Here is a 13,026-nt window from a genome sequence, read left to right as displayed (position 1 = left end):
CAGCCTGAGTTTGGCCTCATCATGGCAGTAGAGGAGGCCATGTATGGACATATCCAGATGGGAATGTGAAGGAGAGTTAATGTGGATGGCAACCGGGAGATCCTGTCTGTTGGGGCGGGCAGGTTTCCGGGGTCGGTGAGTAGCAGATTCAGCTGTGTGACCCTGTGAGGTTGGGTCCTGGGATCCAAGCCTTTTCTCCAAGTACAATGCACCCGAGGATGAAGCTGCTCAGGGGTTTTGAGGTGTTGAGCCAGTATTTATTTTCTAAGCTCAGATGTTTGTTTCTGGAGTTCCTTTGGAATTAATGACTGCTAATCTGGGGAGAGGATGTGTTCCCATTCCATCCCTCTCAGATAGAGGCTGAAAGTAAATGGGCTGTTCCGTGTTTGCAACAGAAAGAGACCCGTGAGTTTGGTGTTCAAACTGTGTGTGGAAATCCACCCCGCTCCCACTGTCCCCTGTCTTTCAGTCGGTGGAAAACAGGAAGAACCTCAAAATGGGGGAAATCTACACTAAAAATGGGAAATTGTTGACAATTTTAGTTTCTTCATTTCAAAATGGCTGCAGTGCTAATATGTGTCACAATGGCACTCACAGCAAATGATGTAGAGTTTCTTAATTCCCTTTTCGGTTAAGTTTGGAGTGCCATTCCCTCCATTTCTAGGGTAACAGCACACCAGAGCTGCAGGAAGTGTTGAACATATTTATGGCTCTGTGGTCATCGCAGAGCAAGGGTAACAGAGTGATGGTGGGAGGAAGGGATGCCGTGAGCATTGACTGTGTATGGGATGTATTACACCAGGTCCGGAATGGACTCAGAACTAACAAACCGGTGGAATGGGGTGGGATTTACACAGCTTGGGGTGTTGCTGACATTTTGCAATCAGTTACAATCTGCGCAATAAAATGAAGAAGAAAAATCTACAGTTGTATGAAATTTAAAACAAGAAGGAGAAAATACAGGAAACGCTCCGTAGATCGCCAGATTCCGCATTCCACTCTCTGAGTGAAGCAGTCTCCCTCAGATTCCCCTTAAATAGTTCAATTTTCACCCTAAACCCACGCAACCAACCTAAGGGACGGACGCCAACATGCCTTCTCCCTATTTATACCATCATAGTTTGCATACCTCTAGCAGGGGTCCCCAACGGACCCCACGGATAATGTTAGGGATCCATGGTATAAAGAAGCTTGCGAACCCCTGTAACTTACTTCTATAAATACCAGCAACATGTTTGCCAAGGATGTATATTGTATGTATTTCTCTGACATTAAATGTACCCTTGAAACCTTTGTCTGCCAGGGCTCTTGCAGTCTCTACGCTAGCCTGCCGCAAGGTCCGAGGGACACCTTGTCAGGCATTGGGTATTTATCCATCCTAATTCATGTCAACACAGCTAGCACCTGTTATGCAATCTGTATACAATCCATGGCCCGACTCCCAGGTAAATATAGGCACAGAGAAGTTATTAAAAATCTCCCCATCTCTTTCGGCTCCATTGGTAGATGAGAACGCTGATCCTCAGGAGAAATTTTGTGACAGTTATTGGGGCGGTGAGAAAACCACACGTTTTCTCAATGAATTATCCTGCCACCAAACTGTCTGTTATCCATGGAGATGTGCACAATACAGTTGTTGTTTACAAAGTTCCTGAGTGATTCTGGAATGAAAAAAATGGTGTAGGAGGGGCTTTTAGTGTCTCTGGGCCTGTGCTCAATGGAAGGACGGTGACTCTGGGAACAGCAACCTCAATGCAATCCTGCGGTCTGGGTAGATTGGATGTGGACAAGATGTTTTCAACAGCAGGGAGTCTAGGATCTGAGATCACCATCTGAACCCATTCAATTGTATCTGGGGACGTCCCCTTCCATCATACTGTCGGTAGCAGGATCTGAATTGCACCTGTATCAATGCCGGGGGCTGATCGTAATTATACGTTACATGCAGAAAAAGAATATGACGGAATTTGTAACCACTTAATTGAAAAAAGAGTGAAATTCATGATTATCACCACAATGTATTGTGTGATGTCTTTTGAAATAGCCCATAGTGGACATTTAGAGCCAACAGGCAACATCCAACAACCTGTTTTGATTTTGAAACAGCTTCTGCACTACTGGAAGTTCTCCAGAGATGGAACGACCAGCAGATCAACACATGTACTGGAGGCACCTCGAGACAGGTTTAAAACTACCACTGAAATGTTAGAGCTCAATATTCATTTTTGTCATAATGAAACAGAGCATGTGAGGTTGTTACTTATTTCCTATTTTCCGTTAGTTCTGTTGAGCCACTTCCTCCATCACCATGGTAACAGCCTACCAGCATTGCAAGGAGTGTTAAACATTTTTATCGCTCCCTGGTCACAGCCCCTCAGTGGCCTCAGGAGCAGGTATGGATGCAAAGATGCTTTGGGAATTTACTGTATGGAATAAGATGTCTGTGTTGGATGAGGAGATAACTAATGAATGTACTGCAGCTAGAGATTGCATATACGCAGATCTGCTCAGGATGTCAAAGACACCTTGCAGTCAGTCAATATTTGCGCACCAAAAGAAAAATAAAACCTGCACTGAGTTGCCAGCGATTTATCTTCAATGTTATTATTAAAATCATTTCTTTCTTGTTACACTGAAGGAAATGTGGCAGCGAATTGCTGCTCTAGATCCTACTCAGCAATAAGAAAATGGAATAATGTTCTTAATGTATATGCTGCAGAACAGTTAAAACATATTCTCACTCGCTGGTGACCGATATTCCGGTTCCCTAACCATTGAGAGCATCATCAGGTTCAAGTTCTGTTTGGGATGACGGGGCGTTAATTTTAAAACAGGGAATAGCCAAGTCACTGCAGCACCTTATCAGCACGAAAGAGTCCTGAGAGTGTTGCTGCTTGGGCTATAATCTTGGAATGGGGGCTCCAGGATTATGGAACTGGCAGTGTTAGGGTTTGGCTTTGGCCCAGCTTTGTTCTTCTGCAGATGAGGCTGAATGTTCCTCCATCTGCAGTAAAGCAGGTTTCCGGTCGGGTGGTTGGATAGAGGTTGTAGGACATGAGCTAGAATGAGAAGTTATGCAAACTCTGTCCTGCATGGGAATAAATTTAAATTGAGCGTCTTACACAAGTCCATTTCCCAGGAAACGTGGATCATTTCACTGTAAAACTTGGGTTGATTCTCTGGAATGGTGCAGGCTTAAGTTTTCTCAATAAATTGTCCTGCCACCAAATTGTCTGTTATACACGAAAATGTGCACATTAGAGTTGTTGTTTACAAAGTTCACAAGAGTGATTTTGGAATGAAGCGTTTGATGTAGGAGGGGCATTTGGTGTCTCTGGGCCTGTCCTCAATGGAAGGCTGGTGACTCTGGGAACAGGAACCTCGATGAAATGCTGAGGTCTGGGTGGACTGGATGGGGACAAAATGTTATGGGGACCGTAGTGGGACGCATCTCTAAGAAAGATGAGTCAGCTTACAGTGAGGAGGTGCAGTGGCTAACAGACTGGTGCAGAGCCAACAAACTATCGGTGAATGTGAACAAACTAAAATTGACTTCAGGAGGACAATGAGCGACCGCTCTCCGCTGAACATCGACTGCTCCTCCGTAGAGATCGGTAAGAGCACCATATTTATTAGTGTTCACCTGGCGGAGAATCTCACTTGGTCCCTCAACGCCAGCTCCATTGCAAAGAAAGCCCAGCAACGTCTCTACTTTCTTCAAAGGCTGAGAAAAGACCATCTCCCACACCCCCATCCTCACCACATTCTACAGAGGATGCATCGAGAGTATCCTGAGCAGCTGCATTACTGCCTGGTTCGGAAACTGCACCATCTCGTATTGCAAAACCCAGCAGCGGATAGTTAGGTCAGCTGAAGGGATCATCGGGGTCTGTCTTCCCGCCGCTACCGACAATTACACAACACGCTGCATCTGCAAAGCTACCAGCCTTCTGAGCGACCCCACGCACCACTCATACAAAATCTTCTCCCTCCTGATATCTGGCAAAAGGTACCGAAGCATTTGGGCTCTCACGAACAGCCTGTGTAAAAGTTTCTTCCCCCAAGCTTTCGGACTCCTGAATGCCAAGAGTCTAGTCTGACAACAGCCCACACGCAAACACACACACACACACACACACACACACACACACACACACACACACACACACACACACACACACACACACACACACACACACACACACTCACTCACTCAACTGAACATCAGTCCAGCCCCTTTGCAATTTTTGCTCATGGCTTTTTAGGCATCAGTCAGCAATGAGCTCGAATCTGCTCAGGCATTCACAATCCTGCATGTTATAGCCAACCAAAGAACACCTCACAAATAATTCCTTATTTGGAAATGACCTCCAGTCCAGCAGATTACCTGAAGAGTCTTTGTGCCTTCTTTAAAAGACTAATCAAGCCCAGCATGTCAAGCTCACAAAATGATGAATAGAGTGTCTTCACAAAATGGCAGCCTCCATCCCCCCCCAAGCACACGGCAAGAACAAAGACCGTTTCCACTGTCCTTGATTCATTTGAATTCACTGATTTGAAGATTGTCATTCTTTCTGGCCAACAGGTACATCTGTAGAAATCTGCAAGTCTTTGGTCACATCCATAATCTCGTCAAACTCCTAATGAAATATAGCTGCTACCGTGCATTCTTTGTTACTGCATCGATATGCTGGGCCCTGGATAGATCCTCAGAGATGTTGACACACAGGGACATGAAGTTGTTCACTCTTTCCACTGCTGACTGATCAATGACGATTGGTGTGTGTCTGTGCCCTCATCTTACCCGTTCAGAAGTCCGCAGTTAGTTTGTTGATCATACCGATGTTGAGTGCAAGTTTGTTGCTGCAACACCACTCATCGAGGTGATGTATCTCGCTCCTGTTTGCCTTCTCCTCGCCACCTGATAATCTGCCAACAGTAGCCGTGTCGCTGGTGATGTGCAGGCGTTATATCCAATCCTCAACAATTGTGGTTTTCCGGTGTGGAAATCAAGGATCCAGTTGCAGAGGGAGGTAGAAAGGCCCAGCCGTTCGAGCCTTTTGATCAGAACTGTAGAAATGATTGCATTACACGCTGAGCTCTGGTCGAGAAAGAGCATTCTGATGTAAGTATTTGTATTGTCAAGGTAATCCAAAGCCACGTGAGGAGCCGATGAGATTGCATTGTGACCTATTGTGGATACAGGGAAATTACAGTGGGCTCAGGTCCTTGCTGACAGAAGAGCTTGGGCACTGGTTGTGGTGAACTAGATATACCTGTCTGACTGCTCCTGTGGCTCCTCCCAAGACCCTGCTGACTGCCCCTGTGGCTCCTCCCACAGACCCCTGTATAAAGGCGACTGTGGCCTGCTGCTCTCCCTCATTTTCCCCAGGATGTAGTGTTGTTCTTCAGTCAATAAAAGCCGATATCTCACTTCCTAAGTCTCGGCGTGAGTTATTGATGGTGCATCAATTTTATTGACTGAAAGTTACAACATGGAAACCGCTTTACGCCCAGAACGCCTAGACTTGGACCCCCGAGACCCTGGAGCAGCTCTTGCCTTTCAACACTGGCTGGTGTGCTTCCAATCGTACTTAGAGGAGGTTCGTGCCACCGACTCGGCTGTTCGGCACAAACTTCTCTTCTCGAGGGTCGCCCCAAAAGTTTATTCGTTCATCAGGGACATATCCACCTACGAGGAGGCGCTTGCCGCCCTCCAAAGACAGTACCTGCGGCCAGTAAATCCAGTTTATGCACGGCACCGCTTGGCAACACGCAAACAGCGGCCTACGGAGTCGACTGCTGAATTTCTCCGCGAACTACAGGCACTCGCGCGGACTTGTGACTGCCAAGCGCTCACAGCGGAACAGCATAAGGAACTCTTGGTCCGAGACGCTTTTGTGACTGGGGTTCGGTCAGTGTGTATCCGCCAGCGGCTGCTGCAAAAAGCTGATCTTACCTTACGCTCCGCGATAGAGACGGCCGATACGATAGAGGCTGCGCAGCTGTACGCCGAAGAAGTCCAACCGAGCGATTCCCCGGTTCCGAGCGAATTCGCCAACGCCGCTGCCAGTCGCGGTATCTCAAACCCCACGAATTCGCCAGGTATGAAACTCTGTTACTTTTGTGGGCTTCTGAAACATGCCAGGAACAGCTGTCCGGCTCGCGACGCGACTTGTTCCAGCTGTGGGAAGAAGGGCCATTTCGCCAAGGTCTGTAAATCTAAACCGCGCCCGGGGTCGAGCAGCGCTGCGTCTGAGACCTGGGGGCCGCCATTTTGCATGACCGGATGTGGACAACCATCTTTGCCGGTGTCACCAGGCCCCGCCCCCGCCTCGCCATCTTGCATGCCCGGATGTGAGCGGCCAACTTTGCCGGCGTCACCAGGCCCCGCCCCCGACACGCCCCGTTCTACGCTGGCTTCCGTGACCCTCGATCAAAGCGCTCCGCACCAGCTCGCAAGGTCGATGATGGACATCCTGGTGGAGGGGCACAGGACTAGCTGCCTGTTTGACACGGGCAGCACTGAGAGTTTTATTGACCCGGCCACAGTGAAACGCTGCGGACTCGTGACACGGCCGGTCCGTCAGAAGATCACCTTGGCTTCAGGGTCGCATTCCACAGACATCCGGGTGGGTTGTGTAGCGACATTGGTGGTGCAGGGCACAGAATATCGGAACTTTGCGTTCCTGGTCATGCCTCGGCTGTGCGCACCTGTGCTATTGGGGCTGGACTTCCAGAGCCACCTCGAAAGTGTGACTATGGCATATGACGGGCCCCACCCACCACTCACTGTCAGGAATCCTCAGTTTGGTGGGACTTCGCCATATACTCCGTTACCACACGCACATACACCCCGAACCCCGCATCCCGCCCAGCACCATGTCGATAGCTGTGCTGCTGACACTATTTGCAACCTCTCCACCCTCAAGATCCCTCCCCCATCGCTGTTCACCAACCTGACCCCCGACTGTAAACCTGTGGCAACTAAAAGTCGGAGGTACAGTGCGGGGGACAGGGCCTCTATTCATTCAGAGGTGCAGCGGCTGCTCAGGGAGGGGATCATTGAGCCAAGCACGAGCCCATGGCGGTCCCAGGTGGTCGTTGTTCGGACTGGGCAGAAAAGTAGGATGGTTGTGGACTACAGCCAGACCATCAATAGATTCACGCAGCTTGACGCGTACCCCCTACCCCGCATCGCGGATATGGTCAACCAGATAGCTCAGTACAAGGTGTACTCGACAATTGATCTGAAATCCGCTTATCACCAGCTCCCCATCCGCCCAGAGGACCGCCCCTACACCGCCTTCGAGGCGGGTGGCAGGCTCTATCACTTTCTGCGCGTCCCGTTTGGTGTCACAAATGGGGTCTCGGTCTTCCAGAGGGAGATGGACCGGATGGTGGACCAGTACAAACTGACGGCCACATTTCCCTATCTAGATAACATCACCATCTGTGGTCGCGACTGGTCGGACCATGACGCCAACCTCCAACGTTTTTTCCAGGTGGCCGATGCTTTGAACCTCACTTATAACAGGGACAAGTGTGTGTTCAGAACCACACGGCTCGCTATCCTTGGGTATGTCGTGGAGAACGGGGTCATTGGCCCTGACCCCGACCGTATGCGCCCCCTGTTAGAACTCCCTCTTCCCACTACTCTCAAGGCCCTCCGGCGGTGCCTGGGTTTTTTTTCCTATTACGCCCAATGGGTTCCCCATTACGCAGACAAGGCCCGCCCCCGGTCAAGTCTACCACCTTTCCCCTCTCTGCCGAGGCCCGCGCGGCCTTCAGCTGCATTAAAGGGGACATTGCCAAAGCAACGATGCATGCGGTTGACGAGACCATCCCCTTCCAAGTAGAGAGTGACGCCTCTGACGTCGCGCTGGCTGCTACCCTCAATCAGGAAGGCAGGCCAGTGGCGTTTTTTTCTCGTACCCTTCAAGGCTCTGAACTTCGGCACTCCACGGTGGAGAAAGAAGCCCAAGCCATAGTGGAAGCTATTCGGCACTGGAGGCACTATCTCGCCGGCAGAAGGTTCACCTTGCTGACCGACCAGCGCTCGGTTGCGTTCATGTTCAGCAGCCAACAGCGGGGCAAAATCAAAAATGATAAAATTTTGCGATGGAGAATGGAACTCTCCACCTATACTTACGATATCCTGTACCGGCCTGGCAGGCTCAATGAACCGTCTGATGCCCTATCCCGGGGACCGTGTGCTAGTGCCCAGCTCGACCAGCTGTATGCCCTTCATGCCCAACTTTGCCACTCGGGGGTCACCCGGTTTTATCACTTCATTAAAGCCCGGAACCTGCCGTACTCCCTGGAGGACATCAGGACGATGACCAGGGACTGCCAGATCTGCGCTGAGTGCAAACCGCACTTCTACCGTCCTGACACTGCGCAGCTTGTCAAGGCCACCCGCCCTTTTGAGCGACTGAGTATTGACTTTAAGGGCCCCCTTCCCTCCACCGACCGCAATGTCTACTTTCTCAGTATTATTGACGAGTACTCGCGATTCCCCTTTGCCGTTCCCTGCCCCGACACTACTACCACGTCGGTCATCAAAGTCCTGCGCCAGCTCTTCACACTGTTCGGATATCCCTGCTATGTCCACAGTGATAGAGGGTCCTCCTTTATGAGTGACGAGTTGCGCCGGTTCCTGCTTGCTAGGGGCATAGCTACTAGTCGCACCACGAGTTATAATCCCCGGGGGAATGGCCAGGTGGAGAGGGAGAATGCCACAGTGTGGAAGGCCATACTTTTAGCCCTTAAGTCACAAGGGTTGCCGGTCTCCCGATGGCAGGAGGTCCTCCCTGAGGCACTCCACTCTATCCGCTCCCTGTTGTGTACGTCCACTAATGCCACCCCTCTCGAACGCTTATTCTCTTTTCCCAGGAAGTCTGTCACTGGGACCACCCTGCCAGTTTGGCTGACGTCCCCGGGGCCAGTGCTGCTACGTAAACATGCGAGGAGTAATAAGTACTCACCACTGGTCGAGAAGGTTCACCTCCTGCATGCTAATCCCCAGTATGCCTACGTGGTCTTGCCTGATGGGCGGGAGGACACGGTCTCTGTCCGCGACCTGGCGCCCGCCGGAGCAGCAGACCACTACCCCGAGCACTCCACGGTAACTATGCACCCTGTACCCGAGGTGACTCCGCACGCACCGTGCCCCACACAGACTCCGTACGCGTCTGTTCCAGGGACCTCGCTCACACGCGAGGGATCCCTGACACCTCCTGTTGGGACAGAATCAACCCACTCTCCGCCTCCGGAGCAAACACCACCTCCGGCACCTGTGCCGTCATCACCTCCGGCTCCTGTGCAATTGCAGCCGGAGCTACGTAGATCGCAGCGAACGATTCGACCACCTGATAGACTTAACCTGTAAATATGCTTGGGAATTTTTTTTAAACAAAGGGGGGGGGGTGAATGTGGTGAACTAGATATACCTGTCTGACTGCTCCTGTGGCTCCTCCCACAGACCCTGCTGACTGCCCCTGTGGCTCCTCCCACAGACCCTGCTGACTGCCCCTGTGGCTCCTCCCACAGACCCCTGTATAAAGGCGACTGTGGCCTGCTGCTCTCCCTCATTTTCCCAGGATGTAGTGTTCTTCTTCAGTCAATAAAAGCCGATATCTCACTTCCTAAGTCTCAGCGTGAGTTATTGATGGTGCATCACCTACCCACACCACCCCACAGTCAACAGAGGAGTTACGCTCTTCCCATTGGTGTGAAGTGATGTCAATCACTGGTTGCATCCAATAGCAGAGGCAGACCAGCTAAGAAGGCGTTACCCCCACTGAATTCATTTCTTGCTCCCGCTTCGAACTTCCCGTCACAGCAGAACAAATCCCAAAGTAGATGTCCAGCTTTTTGAATTATTTCCTTTATCCCTCCACGGGAAGTTGGGTGAGTTTGTGAAATGACTTCTGCGGCCGAAGTATAATCTGTCACTGACAGGTAGGAGGAAACTGCTCCTTGATGCAGGCTTCTCGTGGAGTAAGTGATCTGGCAGAAAGACATAGGTGAGGGATTTTACTGAGAGGATAAAGGTGGTGTGAGAGCGGGTGAACAGCATGGAGTCTGAGAGGATGGTTGTTCCAGCGGGGGTTCAATGAGCAGGATGGGGAAGAAGCCCATTGAAAGTGGGGAAGGGACATGAGGGGCTCATCTGTGGAAATGTCTGAGCCCGATGGCGGCAAGCAGAGATATTCTCCATTTGGGGGGGGGTGCGGGGGGCAAACACTGGCAGACTGTTGACCTGCAAGTTTGGCCAATGGTCTGGGCAAAGCGGAGATTGGACTGGTGTTCGGGAGTAAGGATGCACTGGTCTTGTATCTTATTGAATGACAGGATGGACTGGATGAGCTGAATGACCTTTTCCTGTTGTCTGTGTATTTAATGAGAAGGAATAACCAGACCCTGCTTGGGTCTGCAGGATTTCCCAGTGAGTGTTGAAAGGACAAGCGCTTGGAGCCCAGTTTTTCTCAAACTGTGTCAACAATTTGGCTGAGGGACCAAATTCAACATTTCTAAGGCTACTTTTGAAAAAAAATATTTTTATACATTGATAACGACACAAAATGTATATTTATGACTATTGACACAATATATGTATTTGTATATTGTTAATGATATAGAACCTGTATTGCTATATTGATAATGACATAGAATTGTATAATTTGTGTTCCGTGTGTTATCTGAATGTACTTGACTGTGATGCTGCCACAAGTCAGTGTTTCTCTGTACCTGGATTAGAGGGCATGAGTTGTAACGAGAGGTTGGACAAACTTGTGTTGTTTTTTCAAGAGCAGCGCAGGCTGGGGTGAGACGATGGAGGTTAATAAAGCTACAAAATGTATAGATAGAGTAGATAGAGAACAACTTTTTACCCAGAGTAGAAATGTCTACATCAAGATGTGTGCATTTAAAGTGAGAGGGGTAGTTTGAAAGAAGATGTGAGGGGAAAGTGCTTTTTTTTACACAGAGTGGTGGTTTGGTGGAATGTGCTGCTTGGTGTGATGGTAGCGGCAGATACATTGGGGACTTTTAAGAAATGTTTAGATAGACACGTGGATGTGAGGGAAAATTGTGTAGGCAGAAGGGATCAGTTTAATTGGCAATTTGATTAATTAGATAGTTTGAGCACAACATTTTGGGCCGAAGGGCCTGTTCCTGTGCTGTACTATTCTATGTTCTGTGTCTCTTGTCAAAAGGTTTTGTGGTTACAGAGACAAAATAAGTGAGTGAGAACAGCAGGTCAACTGGAGACCAATATGGGAAATCTGAGATCTCCCACTACTATAGGACAAATTGAAATCCTGAGTGTGATTCAATGGAGATGGACTTAGATGCAGAGGGTAGGGAGGGAGGTCCAAGGTACATTGTATTTATTGGAAGAGTTATTGGTATAAGAATGAAAATCACTTTAACAATTATTTGGGTTTTGTGGAGATTGTACCTGGAATATGGTGTAAAATCCCGCTCCCCATACTAACACGGGTTATACAGACCAAAGATCAAACTGCCAGAGGAGCTCTGTGGGTCGGGCAGCATCTGTGTTTGAGAAGGGACTATCAATATTTTGGGCCGAGACCCTCCCTCTGGACTGAGAGTAGACGGGAAATAGTCAGAGAAAAGAGGTGAGGGGTGGGGATGGGGCAAGAGCTGGGGAGTGAGAGGTGGATCCAGGTGAGGGGGGAGGTGGGATGGTGGAAATAGTGACAGGGATGGGAGGTGAGTGTTTTGGGGCAACACGGGGCTGCAGAAGATGGAAATTATTTCCATAGAGAATTAACAAAGAGGTTAGAGGGTATTTGTTATAGAGAGTGCAATGAAGATTCATCTGACTGATCTCTGGAGTGGTGGGGTCATCATATGAAGAAAGATCAAATGCGATAACCCTTTCATTTAGAGAATCGAGGACTGCGAGGTGAACACATTGAAATGCACAACATCATTACCGGTTGAACCAGGGATCCCAGTCTCTGAAAAAGGGGGTGGACTGTCCGGGACTGTGATGAGGGGAAATGTCTCCACTCCGAAGGTGGTGAATGTTTGTAAATCCCCACCACAGAGGCAGTGAAGACTCAATGATCTCCCTCACAGAATAAAGAGGCTGGGAGATGGGTGGAGAATGAAGGGATTGAGGCAAAGAGGATTGGGAAGAAATGTGGCTGAGCATCTATCATTGTGATTGGTTGGAGGGGCTGAATGGCTGTTTCTCACTTGATGTTTCAGTGTTCCTCTCCAGTGATTCCAAAGGAATATGAATAGAAATTAGTGTTTGTGAACAAAACCTGCACGATTCCTGTTTGGGTCTGAATCGTCTGTTAGACAGTAATGGGAATCGAACCTGTATTTCTGTGACCTATGCAGTACAGGGATGGGATGTGTAAGATGCAGAGAGCAAAATTAAAAATGTAGCTGGTGTAAATTTGAAATGTGGAAATTTTGGCGGGTAGATCAGGCAGCGTGTGAGGAGTGAAGAGCAGAGTCACTGTTTTAAATGAGAGACCCTGCACCCATCACATGACCTTGTTTCCTGCTCCCTTTTTACCACAGATCGGCAGCATTTGCAGGTTTGTTTCTGAGGCCCTGCCCCCACTCTATGACGCACGATCACACTGCGCATGCTCAGTCCCAGGATGGGTAGTGATTTTTGAGTGGATGAAAGCGGCGGATCGTCTGTGGGGCTGGGATCAGGAGAGTGACCTTGCCCCCTGGGGCGGGGAGTCGGGGGAACGATCCTTCTCTGTGGGGCAAGACCAACGAGATCCTGCAGGTGAGAATTGAGGCCGGTCCTGAGCAATGGTGGGCAGTGCTTCCCGTTATTTCCCTGAACAGCCGGCTTCCACCGCTTCCCAGACAGAACATATTCTGTGGGTCCAGGTTGTGGGAGCTTCACACCGAAACTCCTGAGATGACCTGCCGCTCAGCCACTGGTGCTGCGGTCCTAGGAGCGGGATGAGGTGATGAGGCCGGGACTGAATCCATCCATTGAGATATATCCTGGGAACTTTA

At 49.6% G+C, this 13,026-nt stretch overlaps 1 protein-coding gene across 1 annotated transcript in view; it reads left to right on the top strand.

Moving 5' to 3' along the window:
* The first annotated feature begins 12,573 nt into the window (after nt 1-12,573).
* Nucleotides 12,574-13,026, top strand: part of LOC140720875 (NACHT, LRR and PYD domains-containing protein 3-like) — a 121,185-nt gene continuing 120,732 nt past the window's right edge. Inside the window, exon 1 of the mRNA XM_073035725.1 lies at nt 12,574-12,787. The gene's annotated coding sequence lies outside the window, so the exon portion shown is untranslated. The remainder of the gene's footprint in view (nt 12,788-13,026) is intronic.

This window comes from Hemitrygon akajei, unplaced genomic scaffold (assembly GCF_048418815.1).
Source record: "Hemitrygon akajei unplaced genomic scaffold, sHemAka1.3 Scf000048, whole genome shotgun sequence".
Lineage (NCBI taxonomy): Eukaryota > Metazoa > Chordata > Chondrichthyes > Myliobatiformes > Dasyatidae > Hemitrygon > Hemitrygon akajei.
Note: the sequence above shows the minus strand (reverse complement) of the source record. Positions and strands in the feature narration are given on the sequence as shown.